Source organism: Epinephelus fuscoguttatus, linkage group LG16 (assembly GCF_011397635.1).
Source record: "Epinephelus fuscoguttatus linkage group LG16, E.fuscoguttatus.final_Chr_v1".
NCBI classification, from domain to species: Eukaryota; Metazoa; Chordata; class Actinopteri; order Perciformes; family Serranidae; genus Epinephelus; species Epinephelus fuscoguttatus.
In genome coordinates, this window is record NC_064767.1 from 7,541,083 (window position 1) to 7,548,411 (window position 7,329).

Here is a 7,329-nt window from a genome sequence, read left to right on the forward strand (position 1 = left end):
AAAATTCACAAAGACAGAAAAGCAAAACTAAACTCAGGGAATAGATGTTACAGTCATTTCCTGATATCTTGACATGATGTGCCTAATTCTTAAAATAGGCTATATATTTTTTCTACAGAGATCTAAACTTGAAAAATTGCCCTTTTGCTGATAATCTACAGCCCGTATCAGGGAGATACAAGGTCAAAAGAACACAACCTTATAAAAGTCTAAAAATATATCACAATTTTTAGCTTTCCTTTTTTTTACTGTGGCATATTAGTTAGTTGGTTTTGTCCAGTCCCCCAAAATCAGGACATTCGTTGTGTGTCCATGATTATGCCTTGACCATGTAGAGCCTGTCCAAAATCTGCTACCGTCTTTGTTACTGCATCTATTCAGCTGACTAGAAAGTGAAACTGGTTCAAATCTCACTAACAGGTAGAAAATGTTCTCTATATGTGAACTGCTGATCATCTAACTGAACACATACATCCGTTTGACGAGGCCTTATCAAAGGCACTGCCCACACAGCTGAATGTCGTGTTTAGTCCAATTTAAGATGGTAGGCTCCAAAGATGAGCTTATCCCTTGACTATCCTGGCAACAAAATAACCCCTTTGTTGTTGGAAAGCAGCCATCCAGGTGTGAATGACTCATCACAAGCCTGTATGCATGTCTGTCCCTCCATCTTAACTTCAGTCAATCTGTGCATTATGTATGTCTTTCCATATGTGTGTCCTCCTGACTGCGCTGTGTGTCTACATCTCCCGTGGGGCTGTTTGCTATGAGGTGATTGTCTCCTGCAGGGGGTCAAGCATGGTAAAGGTCACGCAGGTGGGGAGTTGTCAGATGGCTGTCCACCCCTCACTGGGCCAAGGGGTTCCCGTGCCGCCTGTCAGAGCCCGTGGGGAAAAGGGGAGGAGGAGGGGGGTCTGAGGTCGACGTGTGCCATGCTGTCTTGGCCCCGCCCCTGGCTGCCGTGCCAGCAGTCCTGGGTGGGCTGCTGCCTCCTCGTGTCTCCTTTATTCTTCCCTGGCATGTCCTGTGACATGTTGGAACCCCCAACACTGAATCTGCAAGCTTACATACTGACTGATGATGTGAAGTAATGCACAATCTCATCCAGGTTAGGAAAGCTATTGTGCTCTTTTAGCTATGAAAACCTGCGTTTATATGCTATTGTACAGATATAATCTCACGATTGTCTCATCATTGTGGTGTCAGTTAATATGCAGATAATTGACACAAGAAAATCCAATTTACGATGAGTATGAAATAAGACCGTGACCAGTAACAGTCAGTGTCACCAGTAACTCTTCTAATCTACAGTGTGCTGCATGTAGCGCTCTGTCCTTGCTCTAGTGCCTTACTGTACAGAAGCGTTCAGATTTTTTAGTGGGATTGGAGTGCATAAAAATGTAAAAAAAAAAAAAAAAGTATAATACCAACACACACACATGTACTCACACACATGTACTCACACACATCCCGCTGTCTGCCACCAGCTGATCGGTGACAGGGAACAGGCTCTGCCTTTTGGGCATGTCCAGCCCTGGCACGTCTGGAACTGTCTACTGTACAGCAGCAGGGTGTGTTTGTGTGTGTGTGTGTGTGTGTGTGTCTGCAATAAAGACAGTCGACCTACGTTGATGTAGACTGTTCTGTCACCTGTCAGCCCAAAAGGATCTGGCATTATCGGGCACCCAAAGGGGAGGCAGTGTGTGTGTTTGGGGGTTGTGAAGGATCCGGACTGTGTCTCATGTCCAGTTTCCAGGCTGTGAGCAGCCAGAAGACAGTGTTTCACTTTGACTGACCGATTTGTGCACATACAGTCAAACCAGAACTTTTTCCTTCTCCTCAGGTGTCACTAAAACAGTGCAACATGTTCTGCAGCGTTCTGAACAACATGAGGAAATTAATGTTGATTTTGTGACGACATCATAATATAAAATAGTTGTAACCTCACCTGTAGTGCACCATACAAGAGCTAAAACAATGGGACATGTGTGTATATAACTTTATTTTATTTAATTTATTAATCAATGATTCAAAATCTACAGCAGTGTCTTGTACTGGTGTGCAGCAGCACATGAAACAAACTGGAAAACACAGAGGTTACATTGCATGTAACACACTTACAATGAAATAGAGAGAAAATATGAGGAGAATAATCACATATCAACAAAACAGATGAGTAACAGGATAGTAAATAAAATAAGATGAAAAACAGCAGTCAATAAGCAGTTACACAGGCATTAAATCAGATGATTGTCATATTCATTAGATCTCGTTCTCTAGAGCGTTCCTGGTGGGTCGAAGTCCAAAAGCAGGGTTCCGTGTCCATTCTGAATGGACCACAAGTGACTCACGAATGTGTCAAGTTTGTAAAAAACACACTTTATTTAGAAGTACAGTGAGTTCCTGGCACAGTGCTTTTATTTAGAAGTGCCAGTGCTCTAGAGAGAGTGACTAACGGACAGCTACTTAACAGAGACAGCAAACCAGCTCAATGACATGGCCAAACACAAGTATGATGCTGAATATATTAACCTTCTGAAACCTGGAGCAACATTACTTTTTTTGTGCTGCTTTCAGGCACCTTTCACAAGTATTTAAACCTTTGAAAACTGGTTTTCTTTCCCACAAATTGCAAAAAAATAAATAGATAAATAAAATTAAAAAAAAGTTTCAATATTATACTGTTATGTATGTACTTGTATGTACTACATTTTAAAATTATGTTACAGAATAATTATAATTTTTCAAGGTTAGTTCCTTTTTGTTTGTTGTTAACTTTCTGTCTTTCTTTCTTTTGTTACTAATTTTCTTGTTATAATTTTTTTTCTTTTTTACTAATTTCTTACCAGTTTTTTTGGGTCATTTCTTCTTTTGTTGCTTTTAACCCTCTTCCCGTTTTTAAAAGAAATCGAGCCAAGCCTTGCTCAGGTTTCAAAGATTAAACTGTGTGGACCTTACACTAATGACTAAGGAGAAATCTGGACCCCGAGGCTGGATCAGCTTGGGGCCACTGCCCTAGAGGACACTGTAAAAAGTGTTGGTACAAAAATTTTCAGAACTGGGGTCAGAGGTCACCTGTTGGGTAATTTCAGGAGTAAGACATTTGGCATTGAGGTGAGAGGACGTTTAGTGTTTTTCATGTCAAAATCTAAATATCCTGCCTGTCTGTGTTTCCCTGCTTGGCTTTTACACAATAGGTTTATAATAAAAAGAAAATATTACCATTAAAGGTAAATATAGGTCCTGAATTCTTCGATTCTGACTCATGGCCCTTGTGCTGCATGCCATCCCCCCTTCTTTCATGTCTATCACCAGCTGTCCTATTATTAAAAGCCCCCCCAAAAAACAGTTTGAAGGTGCAGCAATAGTTTAGATAATTTTTTGTCGTTGCTAGCCTACAACATGTGGTTGTTAGCTTAGCCGCTAGCAAAAACAATCACAGTTGGGATGCTTGTCACATTCTTGTTGGGGTTGGTTGACACATTTTTTTTGTTATATAAGGATGAAAATCGCACTCATAAGAAGTTTCTCCTGCTGTTCTCTTGATGCATGACCTGGGGTCTCATTCGTAAAACAATGCATGGGATCCATACTAAAAATATACATATGGACACATGCCAAAAATGGTGCGCCAAAAACTATTTGACAGTTTCTACAATCAGGCTTCCACCTCACCATCTGCATCTCCAGTTTCCTATTTCCAAAATGTTTGTAAGCATTGGTCAAAGTTTCTCCAATCGACTCTGCTTTTACACATCACAGCTTTTGGGTAGGAAGTGGTGTACACCTCTTTCAGGCCTCGTTTTGTGCATGTGCAATGTTTATAAATGAGACTCCTGGTTAGGTTGTTGGATTTCAATGAAAACTGTCAGTGAAAATTTAACATTTCAAATTTATTTTTAAGATTGCTTTCATTTGTTAGTTTCCCTGTCATCCCTGTCACCAGTGCACAAAGCGTATTTGACAGTTCATATTCTTTGAACAGGATAAGCTTAAGAGGAACAAGGTCGCTTCATTCCTACCTGACACGTCAGGCTTCCATTACACATTGGAAGGAAATCTGTTAAGGATTTAGTTTTTACGGGGTTCAAATGAAAGTAAAAAGTGTGATGACCAACCCCAGTCTCCTTCACATGGTACATTAAAATTGCTGAATGGATAAATAATATAACAAAACTAATGAAAGAGGTGATCACAATGCGTTCTATAATATCAAAGGGATCAGTTCCCAGTTGTTCCCAGTGTTATTTGGAATAATAAAACTGCATAAGAATCTAAGATGCTGAGAATAGAGCGAACCATGTCTGTGAGTGAGTCACTGTGTGTCACTGTGTGTCAGTGAGCGTGTGGTGGTGAAAGGTGCATTGCAGCGAGCTCTTAACTCAAACCTGACATGGCAACAACACCCTCCTCCTCCCTCACCCTCTCATCCTCCTTTCATCTCCCCTCCATAAACCTTTTTTTCATGAATGAACCCAGGAATGTCAGTTCAGCTCCACAGCATGAAAGCATCAATGTACTTCGTCAATAATTCATCTCCAGGATCTATTATTTACCTATTATTTTCACCTCTTCACATCAGGGCCTCGGTGTCTCCTCCTCTTCCTCCTCCTCTCTCCTTCTCCCTGTCTCCCATCCTTTAATTGACAACCTTTGCCAGGTCACTCCGTCCATACAAACAAATCGCTGCTTCCTGTGCAGCTCCTTGATCTGCCTCGACCAAGTGGACTCTCCCTCTTGAGTGTGTGAGTGTGTGTGCTGGGTGCAGTGCGGCGTGTGATGTGCTAAAACACAGGTAGATGGAGCGGTAGCCTCTCAGTGACCTAAAGCGGCTGTTGACAGCGGTGACAGTAGAAACAAGCAGGAAGAAGGGAAGAGAAACCTCGCAGCACTCTAGAAGTCAACCGTCTCTCTGTCTCTGTCTCTCGACCCAGGCAGGAAATGGAGGGTCCCACGTATCACAGTAGCCTACACCAGTAATTTCATCTACTGTTATTTTTCTACACCAGCGATTTCTTGTACTGTTATTTTGCAACTGCAGACTTTTACTAGTGAGTCAGTCAGTCATGTGCTGGTTATCTCACTCCTCTCACTCCTCTAACTCCCTACCTCTCTCCTTATGATGTGTGCATGTTACTGTTATCTTTTTTTTAATTGGTTCAGTTAATTTCTATGGTTGTTTTAAGGTGCTATTGAGGGTGTTTTTAGGATGAAATTTTTTATCTGACTGAAGCCGATTAGCAATTTTATCCATGATTTCATAATCACATTTTGGATTTGTGGCACATTTTGTGTGATCCATTTTTGTTTGTCTTTAATTCATTGTTATTGTCATCCATCCTAGTTATCTTCAGTTTTTTTTTAGATCTCAGTGAAACTTGAATTTCCATTTAACATTGAAGAGCCACTTATTTTATATAGTTATTTCATTTTAAAAACAGATAAATATAAAACAGTGGGATAGAGAGGTCATGAAGCTGCCCCCCCTTCAAAAAAATGGAAAAAATATAATATATAAAATAATCAGAATTAAATGTAGAAAAACAAAAGGTTCTTTTTATTTCATTTTATTTTTATTTTATTTATCTATTTATTTATTTATTTTTGGTATAAGTGAATTTTCTTATTTTCCTTTCTTATCATATATATATATATATTTATATATATTTTCAATTACTGTATATACATATTTACTTTATTTTATTTTATTTTAATTCAATTTAATTTGATTACATTTATTTTCATTAATTAGATTTAATCTAATTTTATTTTATTTTATTTATCTATTTATTTCTTTTATTATTCTATATTACTTATTTGATATAAGTGTATTTGTCACTCTTTTTTCTCCCCATTGCTTTACATTAATGTACCTCAGTCATTATTCTTATTATTAACACATATGTTGCTGTGCTTATTGCCATTCCTCAACCTCGTATGACGGGGATGGGTTCCGTTGTCGGAAAAACTCATATCACTAAATGGTTTTGTGACTGTTCCTAAAATGCTAATAAAATAGACAATGCAGCAGACAATATATTTCAGTCCATATAATCTGTTTTACACTCCGAGCCAGGCGGTTGAATGCTGTGGAGAGTGTTTTCTTTTTACAGTATATGGCACTAAACAGAGAGGGGTTGTTCTGTCAGACTGGGCTGAAGCTTGCAGAGTTTTTACAACAGCAGGTTGTGAAACAAGCAAAAAGCCAGTGGGAATAGCGTTTGCAACATGCGTGACAGACATGACAAAAACATGTGGAGTGATGACATTCAAACCCCTCAAAGGGTGACTTCAGTATTTTTCAACCTGGATTCTATTTACCCGTGTTTTTGTGTCTAAGTGACTAATGGGAATTCCATTTTTTGAAATTTGTCCAGAATTGAGAGAGAGCCCTGCAGCCGCAAAATGGGCTGCAATGTAATCAATAGTGCACTGTTAATGTACATCCACTAAAAGTTCTTGTTTAGCCACTGACAGGCTCAGATTGTTATTTCTGCAGCAACTCAACCAGTCAGACTAAAGAACCAGACTTCTCCTTGAGCAGGATTTGGTTAGACACAGTAACAAACAGACCAGATCAAGCCAAGGACAAGAAAAAACATTTTATTTCTTTGTCAGACACTTACAATAACAATCCAAGCCTGTCAGTAGCAAAAACCAACACGGTCTCACTCCGAAGACGTTGAAATCTAGCGCTTGGACAGTGACTTGCGGCATCAGACACCAACAAAAAAGCCATCTTGGAATGATACGCGGCGGAAATGCCAATGAAAGTTAAGGCAATAAAAGTCCAAGTAGGGTGGGTGGATGGGTCCAACAAACACCGACCTTTACCTGAAAGAGCGGTGTTTGTGTCCTGTAAGATTATAAAGCCAAACTCTGGGTCGTCCACCAATCGGAAGATGGGCAGGTCGACCCCCGGCTCCTCCAGTCTGCATGTTGAAGTATCCTTGGCCAAGATACTGAACCCCAAATTGCTCCCGATGGCTGCTCCATCAGTGAGTGACAGCATGTGAATGGTTACTGAGTAGCAGGTGGTACCTTGCATGGTAGCCTCGGCCACCAGTGTGTGAATGTGTGTGTGAATGGATGAATGTGACGCAATAGCGTAAAGAAGCGCTTTGAGTGATTAGATGACTGGAAAGGTGCTATACAAGTCCAGGTCCATGTTCTTTTTTCCTAAACCCAACCATGTAGTCATTTGTTGAGGGCAAAAAACGTTAATTCACAGTGTGGTACTGACATAGTGCTTTTATTTTGAAAGAGACTGTACGTAAACGGTAAATTTCCTGTGAAAACCAAAGTGTATTTTGAATGAAGATGATGCAT